Source organism: Lissotriton vulgaris, chromosome 9 (assembly GCF_964263255.1).
Source record: "Lissotriton vulgaris chromosome 9, aLisVul1.2, whole genome shotgun sequence".
Lineage (NCBI taxonomy): Eukaryota > Metazoa > Chordata > Amphibia > Caudata > Salamandridae > Lissotriton > Lissotriton vulgaris.
The window spans coordinates 578,608,803-578,620,914 of NC_141697.1; positions in this window are offsets into that span (position 1 = coordinate 578,608,803).

Consider the following 12,112-nt stretch of genomic DNA (forward strand, 5'->3'; position numbering starts at 1 on the left):
AGTCTTCTAAATTCCATTGGACAGTGTGCTAAAGGTGTTAACACACGCAAGTCTCATCATGGGTGGTTTAGGTGCTGATGGTTCCAAAAGGGCATCTCGATTGTTATTGTAGGCCCGCTTGTACGAACGCGTATAAGATTTTTAGGATAGCACCTACCATGTAGGTGCTGTGACAGGATTGTGGCATGGTGTTGATATTTCTCCTTCACGGAGCAATTCCTTCGAATGCGAAGGAATTGCTCGTATGGTAAATTGTCGTAAAGCGAATTGGGATGATAACTATTGAATGCCAGTAATGAATTCCTAGCCATAGTTTTCTTGTATAGTTCACTCTCCAGTCCTGTGGCTGATGGAAAAATGCAAAGGTCGAGAAAAGGGCAAGCTCTCTTTGCTATATTCGACTGTGAATTTGATAAAGTTGTTTCTGGAGTTGAGCCAAGTTTGAAATTCAAGAATGGCGGTGGCATCCCCTCTCCAGATGACAAAGATAGCATCAATGTATCTTTTCCATAAAACAATCTGTTAATTGAAAGGATTGTCATTGGTTAGTACATGCTCTTGTTCATAGAGGTGGACGTAGAGGTTGGCTAGGCTGGGCGCAAATATGCTGCCTATAGATGTTCCAGACATCTGAAAATAGAGGGTTTCTTCAAATTTGAAAACGTTCTCTTTCATACCTATCCTCACACACTCCATTATGAAGCGTACAGGTGTTATAGTGTCCAGAACTCTTTGGTCCAGAAGCAGCCGTATTGCGTCCAGAGTCTCAACCTGGGAAATACAAGTATACAGAGACCCAACGTCAAAGGAGACTAAAAAGTCAGTCATGACGTCGAACTCTGTTTCTCAAAGTATCCTCAAGATGTGTTTGGTGTCTTGGAGGTAAGTTGGCATCTCCTTCACCATGGGTCTTAAAAAGTGATCCACAAAAGTTGACAGAGGTTCAGTAAGGAACCTAGCCTGAAAAATTCAGCCGGCCTGGAGGTGGTCTTTGAGGTTTATGTATTTTTGGTAATACATAAAAATACGGCATGGCCGGATGTGTAGTGGTAAGAAAGCTTGCCTCTGGGGGGGGGTGATCCACCCGTCCATTTTGGCTTCTTCCACAAGATCAGAAATCTCTTAAGATATCCTTGGTGTTGGATCCATCTTGAGTGGACGATAAAATCATCTGTCGGTCAGTTGTCTCGAATACGCAGCTCGATATGTAGCTGTGCCCATAATACCCTTGAGACAACTGACCGACAGACAATTTTATCGTCCACTCAAGATGGATCTAATACCAAGGATATATAAAAAGATTTCTGATCTTGTGGAAGAAACCAAAACAGAACAGTGGATCACCCCCCAAAAGGCAAGCTTTCTTACTACTACACATCTGGCCATACCGTATTTTTATGTATTACCAAAAATACATAAATTTCAAAGACCGCCTCCAGGCCGTCCGATTATTTTCCTTACTGGAACCTTGGTCAACTTTTGTGGATCATTTTTTACGACCCATGGTGAAGGAGATGCCAACTTACCTCCAAGACACAAAAGATATCTTGAGGATACTACCAGATATAGAGTTCGACATCGGGACTGACTTTTTAATCTCCTTTGACATTGAGTCTCTGTATACTTGTATTCCCCAGGATGAGACTCTGGACGCAATACTGCTGCTTCTGGACCAAAGAGTTCTGGACACTATAACACCCGTACACATCATAATGGAGTGTGCGGGGATAGCTATGAAAGAGAACTTTTTCAAATTTGAAGAAACCATCTATCTTCAGACGTCAGGAACATCTGTGGGCAGCATTTTTGCGCCTAGCCTAGCCAACCTCCACGTTCCACCTCTTTGAACAAGAGCATGTACTCACCAATGAAAATCCTTTCAATGAACAGATGGTTGTATGGAAAATATATATTGATGATATCTTTGTCATCTGGAGAGGGGATGCCACAGCCATTCTTGAATTTCAAACTTGGCTCAACCCCAGAAACAACTTTCTCAAATTCACACTTGAATATAGCAAGGAGAGCTTGCCTTTTCTCGACCTTCGCATTTTTCCATCAGCCACAGGACTGGAGAGTGAACTAAACAAGAAACTATGTCTAGGAATTCATTACTGACATTCAATAGTTATCATTCCAAGTCGCTTTGCGACAATTTACCATACAGGCAATTAGTTCGCATATAAAGGAAATGCTCTGTGAAGGAGAAATATAAACATCATGCCAAAATCCTGTCACGGCAACTACATGATAGGTACTATCCTAATAATCTTATACGGCCCTCGTACAAGCGGGCTTCCAATAACAATCGAAATGCTATTTTGGAACCATCAGCACCTAAACCACCTGTGACGAGACTCCCGGGTGTTAACACCTTTAGCACACTGTCCAATGGAATTCAGAAGAGTGTGCGAAAACATTAGTATATCCTCACTGTAGGAAATGAAGAAATACCCTTGCCATTCTTCTCTTTTAAAAGAAGCTCAAATTTGCGTGACAACTTAGTCCACACCAGACCTAAAGTGAAGCCACCTAATAAGCATGAGACGCTATGGAACATGCCAGCGGTCCAAGGACATTACCCCTGAGGCTTGTGTGCGATGTGTTTACAAACTGATCACACAACAACAATAGACATAGGCACAGAGAGACCATGGATACAGAAGAAGCATACCAACTGTAACAACGACAGGGTCATTTATTTAATAACATGTCCCTGCCAACATCGTTATGTCGAAATGACTACCCTTACGGCGAAACAACGGCTACATGAACAAAGAGCACCATCCGGTGCAATAAACAAGCCACTAGACTTACCAACCACTTTCTAACCATGCAACACAAAGCAGAATTAAAATGGACGATTCTTGAACAACCTTTTGTTCCACCACAGGTCACAGACATCACAAAATTCTTGTTCCTAAAAGAACAGAGATGGGTCTTCAAATTGAAGAGTGACACTCAGGGCTGGAATCTTGAATGATGACATTCCGTGGACCCTACTATAGCTCTACGTTAATGCCTCCGGCTATTGATCTTTATCTGGTTGCCCGTGGCAACATACTTTTGAGAGCAGGGCATGACCTTGCAGTAGGGCTACACAATAAAAACATAATTTTTCATGTATCAATACATTGACACTGTAGGGTCAATAATCTGTGTAGATACCACACAAGTCCTCTGACCCCATACGATCCCGACCCTGGTGTGGACTGATTCGATTATTGCATGCGTATCACCTTTACCTTTGCACATAACAATTTATTTGACTGGGGACGGGGCGAGTTGCTTTCTTTCTTGAGGCTACACCATTAAACACTAGATGGGCTCAGTATTACGTGCTAAACGATATTGCATCAGACTTTTATATTCTGTCTTTTTTTACATACATTCACATAGAGTGAAAATCAAACTACAGTGATATTACATACCCAACTAAGTGTTTATAGGCGCCTGCAACGCAAAAACAACATCTCCCAGGTTCACGTGGTTCTCTGGTAGTTTCTGGGTGCGAATATGTGGGTATGTCCTGCATATACTATATTTCCCATGTTTCCTGGGCTATTGTATAGTTTTTTGACAAGATGACGCAAAAAAGAAGCGGCAACGTTAAAGACTAATTAAGCACACCTGCTGGTAGTTAGCATGCTTTAATATTACTCAAAGGCACGCCTCCTCTTCCTCAGGCACCTCGGTTGCAGCTTCTGTAAGGTCCAGGGTACCGATGGAGAGGTGAGTGAGAGCATTTAGCCAGATGATACGCTTTGTGCACGTGGGTGACTAATAATAACTTCACAATAGTCTTTTAATACATTTTAAGATCCTATCAGCCAGCGCTACTTACACACGCTCTGACACAATATGCCCTTGGTATTCAGAATACGGAAGCTCTGAACTCTGCGCATGCTCCATCTTTGGCAAGTGTCTGTTTGACTTCTGACAGTCAGGTTTTGAGCGGCTTCACCGCCAGTTGTACATTTACGTGGTGTGTCCCTAAAGGCCCCCGGTGGAGGTACACGTCATTTCTTTACTCCTGCAAAAGTCTGAGCGAGGTGACACTCTACACTTTCTATCTGAAAGAAACAGGTTAGTATTAGATTCCTTACCTTAGAATATCCCAAGGCATCAGACTGGATCCGGAAAATTTTGCGTAGCAGTACCCCTGCCCATCGGTAGGCGTTGTCTGCGGCTCCGCGTCCGTCGTCCGCGTCGTTGGCGCCGGGATTACGTCGTCGGAGTACTTAGACGCCACCCTCGAGCGCTGACGTCAGTTCTTCTTTTTTCCGCTCCAGCAAGCGCAGGTCCGGAGAAAGTGGTACACTATAGTCACTTTTTGACTAAGCTTTTTCGATCCTTTTTGGATCAGTTTCGAGTCATACGACTCCATCGGTGCCGGTAGAGATGCCCGGGTTCAAGCCCTGTGCCGACTGCAACCGACTGATGTCGGTTACCGACCTACATTGCCTGGGGCCCGACCATGATGACAAGTCGTGCCCCGACTGTCGGGCCTTGACGTCGAAGGCTAGGTGGGAGCAGTCCCATAAGAGCCTCGAGCTCCGGCAGTCGGCCCCGTGCCATTCGAGGTCCCGGTCCGGAAGGAAGTCGAGGGACCGGTCGCAGGGCCGGAGTCATCACAGCTCAGCGAGTCAACACCACTCGTCGGGCTCCAAGTCCTCAGGTAAGAGGCATAAGAAGTCGAAGAGGCGACATCGTTCTTCTGAGCCCCCCCGACGCTCGTGCGATACGGCCAGTGGTTAGGATGACACCGCTCAAGCGCCTCCGCCGGAGCTGCAGACGTCGCGGCCTGCTCCCTCATGGCCATGAGGTCGCTCTCTCCTGCGTTGGGTTCTGCGGCGCCTTTGGGCCAAGCGGCCCGACTGGGAGCCCAAGCGGGCCGGGTGCTTCGGCCCTGGCGCCGTCGGATGCTTTGGCACCAGGCGCCGTTGGCGACTTCGGTCCCGGTGCCGCAGGGCCCCGCTGGATCCGGTTCCGGATCTGTGTCGCCACTGGTCGTCCTTACGACCCCACCGGCCCCTAGGGTGTCATCCCTGGCGTCGTCCCCACACAACGCCGTCCCTGGTCCACCCCTCGGTCCGGATCCGGTATCGGAGCGGCGTTGCTCGACGCCGCATTCGGCGCCGGCCGAAGAGGAATTCTTCGCTGATCTGGGTCCATCCTTTACCCCTGAATTTCAGGACAAGGACGACGAGGGAGACTGGGGGGGGTCTGAGGACCCTCTGGCACTTGAGTGCCAGTCATTTTAGGACTGAACACAGGAACTAGGGGAAGCCAGTGGCCTGGATACCTCCCCAGACACTGGTTTTGTCTCCCCTCCTACCGTGGCTACGGAGGAGGGGGCTGCTTATAGTGTGGTGCTGACGAGGGCGACCAAGGCCTTGGCTCTTGAGCTCCCCGTCGCAGAGGTGAGGTCTAACATCCTCACAGAGGTCCCTAAACCGCAGGTAAGCTCCCCAGAGCCCCTACTGCTGTTTAATGAGGCTCTCACGGACGTTCTGTTGGGCACCTGGTCCAGGCCGCTACAGGTCCCCCTGTTTATAGGAACGTTGCTAGGCGCCACCGCCCTGCTCCGGGCGACCCTAGTTTCTTGTCCACCCACCCCACCCCGAGAGCCTGGTTATCCAGGCCTCTAATTCCCAATCTGCATTCTCGACTGCACCACCAGATCGGGAATCCAAGAGGTATGAACAATTCGGCAAGAAGATGTTCTCCTCCCTTAGTTTAAGATTGCGGTCGGTAAACACTGCGTGCCTTTTGGGCCGTTACACCCACTCTCTGTGGGATACGGTTGCGGAAGTGCTGCCTGAGTGCCCGGAGGGAGCCCAGGTGAAGCTCGCTCAAGCCCTCGCGGAGGGAAAAGACACAGCGCTGGCTACAGGTGAAAAAAAGATCATTCTTTAAGGTCTGTTGTCTCATTTAAAGCACTTAACGGTTGGGGACCCCGCTACCTTCAAAACAAACTCTTCAAACAAATATCTGAATGCAATCTAAGATCAAATGCTTTAGCTCTCTTGAAGGTTCCACGTATCCGGTTAACTCGCACAGGTAGCAGAGCTTTCTCTTTTATTGCCCCCAAATACTGGAACTCGCTACCTGTGGCCCTGCGAAAATCCACTTCCTATATGTCTTTCAGAAAACAATTTAAAACTTTTTTGTTCTAAATTAGTTTTTTAGCAGAATCAACTTCTCCGCTCCCCTTTTGGTATCCCCTTGGTAAGCGCTGAGATGCCCCCGGGTGAGTCATGCGCTATACAAGAATCCATAACATAACACATAACATAACAGCGCGGTATTCAATACGATGTGGACTGGATACCACGGACTCGCTGGGAAGAGCGATTTCCACGTCTGTGGCGGTTTGCCGCCACGCCTGGCTGAGGTCCGCCAACTTCTCGGCCGATGTCCAGAACACTCTTATGGACATGCCGTTCGATGGCAGCTACCTCTTCGGTGGCAAGGCAGATAGTGCGCTGGAACGCTTTAAGGACTCCAGGGCTACGGCAAAGTCCTTGGGCCTGTCGACCCCGCGCCAGCAATCTTCTGCCCAGCGCTCCTTTCATGGCCACGGAAGGGGTCCCCCCACACGTCCTGCCAGCCACGGGCCGCAGACTAACATTCAGCGTGGCGGCGAACGTGGTTACCGTCGCGAAGGTAACGGGGCACAACGGCGTGGCCAGTCCACATCTACCCCCTCAGCATCTGCCTCAAAGCCTTCCTAGTCCGAGCATTCAGGCCCATTTAACGCCAGTGGGGGGCAGGGTTCGCCCTCACCTCCTCCACTGGTGCACCATCACATCGGACAGGTGGGTGCTGCAAATCGACCAACGGGGCTACTCCCTTCCCTTCGAGGCGACCCCTCCAGCCATGCCACCTCAGTACCACCGCGTGTCGGGGGATCACTTGCAACTTCTGCAAGAGGAAGTTACGGCCCTCTTGGCCAAGGGGGCCATTGAGCGCGTTCCAGGGCCAGAAGTAGGGTCTGGTTGTTACTCCCACTACTTTCTGGTCCCCAAGAAGGGCCTATGCCCTATCTTGGACCTGCGGAACGTCAACGGCTTTCTCCGGAAGGAGAAGTTCAAGATGCTGACACTGGCTCAGGTCTTAGCTGCCCTGGACCCAGGAGACTGGATGGTAGCTTTGGACTTGCAGGACGCTTATTTTCACATCCCCGTCCTGCCGGCCCACCGGCGCTACCTGCGGTACATGGTAGGCCACGAGCATTTTCAGTTTACCGTGTTCCTCTTTGGCCTTACCAGCGCACCAGGGGTGTTCACAAAAGTGATGGCGGTGGTCGCAGCTCATCTGCGCAGATTAGGGGTTTCAGTCTTCCCCTACCTCGATGACTGGTGTTGAAGGCGGGCTTGCCCCAGACAGTCGTCAGCCACCTCCAGACTACGGCCGACCTCCTGCACCTGCTGGGGTTCTCCATCAATGTGCCGAAGTCGCACCTGCGTCCCTGTCAGAAGCTCCTCTTTATCGGAGCGGTTCTAGACTCGGCACAGTTTCGGGTTTATCCTCCCAAACAGCGGGTTCGGGATATTCAGGCTCTGATTCTGGTCTTTCAGCTGTTATCCAGAGTCTGTCAGGTTGACGCTGCGGCTTCTGGGGCTGATGGCCTCCTTCATCCTTCTGGTGCATCACACCAGGTGGCGGATGTCGGCTCTGCAGTGGGACCTGAAGTTTCAGTGGGCCCAGCATCAGGGCAACTTGTCCGACCATGTCTTGATCTCAGAGGGCACTGCAAGACAGCTGCAGTGATGGCTCGTGGACCGCGATTGGGTCAGCGGCAGATCCGTCTCCCTACCCCAACCGGAGCACGTAGTTGTGACGGACGCGTGCCTCCAGGGCTGGAGGGGCCACATGAGAGAGGCAGAGATCAGAGGCCTCTGGTCTCCGGCGGAGTCCCGGCTCCCCATCAACCTTCTGGAGCTGCGGGCGATCCGACTTAAACTGAAGGCATTCCTCCCCTCTGTCCGGGGGAGTGTAGTGCAGGTGTTCACGGACAACACCACAGCCATGTGCTACTCCAACAAACAGGGCGGGTTGGGGTCGTGGACCACATGCCAGGAGGCTCTGCGCTACTGGCAGTGGCTGGAATATCAGGGCGTGGCACCCTTGGTTCAACACCTGGCAGGTTCCCTGAACGCCAGGACGAACAAACTCAGCCGTCGGTGCATGATGGATCACGAATGGCGTCTGAACTCGGACGTGGCGCAAGGCCTCTTTCGGCAGTGGGGAGAGCCTTGGTTAGATCTATTCGCCACAGAAGAGAACGCGCAATGTCATCAGTTCTGCGCGCTGGAATTTCCAAGGCGCCACTCGCTCGGAGACGCTTTTCGTCGCAAGTGGAGTTGTGGTCTGTTGTACGCCTTTCCGCTTATACCACTTCTGCCCAGAGTGCTGATGAAGATCAGGCACGACCGGGCCCAAGTCATCCTTGTGGCTCTGGACTGGGCACGAAGATACTGGTATTACGAGCTACTCAGCATGTCAGTCGATCCCCCGATTTGTCTGCCTCTTCAGGAGGACCTTCTGTCGCAGCAGCAGGGGATGGTCCTCCACCCGAACCTGTCCAGTCTCCACCTCCATGCTTGGAGATTGAGCTGCGACAGTTGAGGCCATTTGTCTTGCCTCCTGAAGTCTGTGATGTTGTTCTGGCAGCCAGGTGTCCCTCCACAAAATCGGTATACGCCTGCCAGTGGAACAAATTTGTGACATGGTGCACAGCAAAGGCTGTGGATCCATCTCTGCCCCACTTTCGGAGGTTCTCCTCTTTCTTCTTTCTCTTGCCCAGCAGGGTTCTGCTCTGGGCACTATCAAGGGCTACCTCTCTGCCATTTCCGCCTTCTTAAGGCTTCCTGATCAGCCCTCTTTGTTCAAAACCCCAGTTGTAAATGGGTTCTTGAAAGGCATCACTCATATGTTCCCCCCTGTTCCTTTCGTGATGCCTCAGTGGCACTTGAACCTTGTTCTGACTTGCCTGATGTACGCTCTCTTCGAGCCACTTCATAACTGTCCTCTTCGTCTTCTTACCCTTAAGACTGCATTCCTGGTTACCATCACCTCTGCCAGGAGGGTGAGTGAGCTCCAGACCCTGTCTTCACAACCCCCTTTCCTTTCTGTCCATCCGGACAAAGTTGTGTTGGGATGTGACCCTCTTTCCTGCCCAAGGTAGTCACAGCCTTCTACATCGGGCAGTCCATCACCTTGCCCACCTTCTTTCCGCCTCCGCATCCCTCGAAAGAGGAAGAGAGGCTCCACCGTCTGGACCCAAAACGCGCGCTCTCATACTATCTGGAATTGCACACGCCAGTTCCGGTTGGGTGACCAACTCTTTGTTGGTTACGTGGGCGCTAAGAAAGGTCGGGCGGTGCACAAACGAACCATTTCTTGATGGGTCGTCTTGTGCATCAAGGCTTGTTATTCTCTGGATAAAAAGGAGCCTCCTGTGGGGCTGCGTGCCCATTCCACTCGGGCCACGGCGGCTACTACTGCCCTGGGTCGGGGAGTCCCCTTGCAGGACATCTGTCAGGCAGCTACGTGGGCCTCGCTGCACACGTTCGCAAGACACTACTACCTGGACAGCCAAGTCCGGAGAGATGGCTTTTTCGGCCGTTCCGTTCTCCAGGACTTTCTGGTGTGATTATTGGTTCGCAGACCCACCACCGGGGTTGGTATTGCTGGGGTATCTATTCTAAGGTAAGGAATCTTACACTAACCTGTTTCTTTCAGATGCACAAGTTACTTACCTTCGGTAACGATATATCTGTAAGAAACAGTAGTTAGTATTAGATTCCTTATCGCCCCACCCATCCTCCCCGTTCTGCGAACTGATATCTAGGGTTAAGGTCATCCCCTTTCAGGGCCATAGTTTCATGGCACCAGTGTTGGTTTTTATCATGGCTCTGCGTTTCTGGCATGGAAAAGCTGTTTGTAAGAACTGACGTCAGCGCGCGAGGGCGGCGTCTAAGTACTCAGACGTCATCCCGGCGCCAACGACGCCGACAACGGACGCGGAGCCGTAGACGATGCCTACCGACGCGCAGGGGTACTGCTACGCAAAATTTTCCGGATTTTCCTTAATGTAGAATTATCCCCAGGCATGAGACTGGATCTGGAAAATTTTCATTGCCAAAGCATCTCTGCGTGCCGGGACCACATGACTCCGCCCTGACATCGTCCGCGGGCATGACGTCCACAAGGTCACATAAACTCCACCCCGGCGCGCTGACGTCAGTTTTTCTCTTTTCCACGTGCAAAGCGGATCCGGATCGTTTCCTGACCTGTTTTCTGGCCTTCTTTCTACGCTTTTGCATTGAGGAACAGTGTATGAAAACCTTCGGGCTTCAAGACGTGTACCTCTTGTGCGCGTCAGATGTCGGCGACGGACCCTCACCCTATCTGCATGTGGTGTTTGGGCAAGCACCATGACTCTACGGACTACGATGCTTGTCAGCACCTCAAACCGAAGTCCCGGCGGGAGCGGCAGATGAAATTGCTGTCTTCTCGCTTGTCCAGGTCGGTCTCGTCCCAGCGTCCGTCCCCTACCTCGGAAGCCAGGAGCCACCGATTTCGACTGCTGCATTGCTGTTCGCCCTGGCCCCAAGGGCGTCGCTCGCCTGCTGGTTGGTCCTGCAGCTTGTCTCCGAGGTCTTGTCCTCGTTCGGCAGAGGGCGCGGGTTACCCTTGGGACGTGCGCCCTCGCCTGTCGCCACCCTACCCGCCGCTCCCTTGCGTCGGGGTGACTAGGGTCCAAATGAAAGCCTACGCTGCGGCTCTGCAGGCTTCGTTGGCCCCCCCTCCTCTCCCTGAGACGTCCACGGGCCCTTGCCTTGCACTGGCCTTCCGCGGAGTCGCCATCTGCTTCAACTCCAGCGCTGACAAGTTCGGTTTCAGGTTGTAGGGTGTGGTGTCGTCGAGGTGTAGCCCTGCGGGGTTCCCCTCTTCGACCCATGGCGTCCCTGCCTTGCCGCAAATCCCTTCGGGACTTTCTGTGGCATCGCAGGAGATTGCCAGGACTCAGGGCTTGTCCCCGAGTCCCCCTCGGTCTCTGGGCAGGCGGCTGTCTTACCAGTGGCTGAGCAGCACAGACGGCTTTGCTCCCCAGCCCTGACGGCCCTGCTGGTGGTGGCCGGGACCCGGGGTGCCTCCCCGAGTCCCTCTCGGTCCTCTGGGCAGGCGGCTGTCTTGCCAGAGGCCGGGCTGACGCCTTTCCGGTGCCGAAGGCTTTCCTCCCTGGCCCTAGAGGAGCCGCGGATGGAAGCCGGGGGCTGGGGCGCCTTCCCGAGCCCCTCTCGGTCCACTACGCAGGCGACTGCCTCGTGTGAGGTCGAGTCGGCGACTTTTCTGCGCCGTTCTGTAGCTGACCCGGCTTCGACCCTGTCCCATTCTCCTTAGGAGCACGTGGTGGTGGAGGTCGACTCGTGCCCCTGATGACTCCGGCACCAATCGACGTCGCGCCGGCGCCTGTGGCGGACTCCCTGACTCGTCTCCAGAGGTTCCCTCCTCCCCGGAGGTTTGTCATCTCCTGGTCTCTTCTTCTCCGGAGACGGGATGCGGTGTTGTTGCTTTTTCACCGGTGTCTTCCAGGGAGGGCCCCTCGCTGTCCCCGCGGCTTCAGCCCTCGGACCCTCTCTTTCGCAGCTCGCTGTTAGTGGCTCCGCCGGCTTCTTTGCCTTCCCCGGAGGCCCCTCAGGCCCCCCACTCGTCTGCGGATCCTCTGCTCATCAGGGGCTGGCGGTTTATTCCTCCAGCTGGACTTGGAAACGACGGCTTAGTTCACAGTTGTCACCCATGGAGGAATTGCTTTCTCCCCCGCAACGCCCTACGGAGACGAGTGTAGCCTTTGTCGGGCCATTTCCAGGGCCGCTGGCATTTTGCGGATGGGTGACCCCCTAACCCCATTTCCTACGGATCATCCGTTGGAAGTTCTCCACCAGAGCTCTGGTGGACGGGAGCTGCTACTTCCATTCGAAGCTTCACTCCACAATTCTCTTCTAGGGGCCGGGGTTGTCCTGCCATGGGTGACCCGGTGCCTCAGCCACTCCTATACCGCCACCGCCCTGCTCCGCACGATCCAGTATGTCTTTCTTTC